The sequence below is a fragment of the Pteronotus mesoamericanus genome, unplaced genomic scaffold, assembly GCF_021234165.1.
Source record: "Pteronotus mesoamericanus isolate MK-2021 breed Mesoamerican mustached bat unplaced genomic scaffold, CSHL_Meso_final contig_182, whole genome shotgun sequence".
NCBI classification, from domain to species: Eukaryota; Metazoa; Chordata; class Mammalia; order Chiroptera; family Mormoopidae; genus Pteronotus; species Pteronotus mesoamericanus.
The window spans coordinates 35356749-35357098 of NW_026555078.1; positions in this window are offsets into that span (position 1 = coordinate 35356749).

Genomic DNA, 350 nt, shown 5'->3' on the forward strand with positions numbered 1-350 from the left:
CAGTGTTCCGAACCGCCGCCGCGGAAGCTGCCAGGAGCCAGGAGCCAGGAGCCAGGAGCCAGGAGCCAGGAGCCAGGGGCCGCGCCGGGGCCGCGCCCCGCCCGCCCCCGCGGTGTCCAGCCCGCCCTCCAGCCCCGGCCGCGCCGCAACCTGGCAGGGCGGCAACCGCGGGGCGTGTGGGCTGGGGAGGCCAGGGTGGCCGACCCCACCGCAGGAACAGGACGTGGCCTGAGGGTGGACTTCGCGCTGCCGGAGGGCACTGTCCCCTCACGCGCACACAGTACAATAGAAACAGGTTTCCCGTGCTCATAATCAATAAGCTGTGCACAATTTTATTTTCTATTTTATTT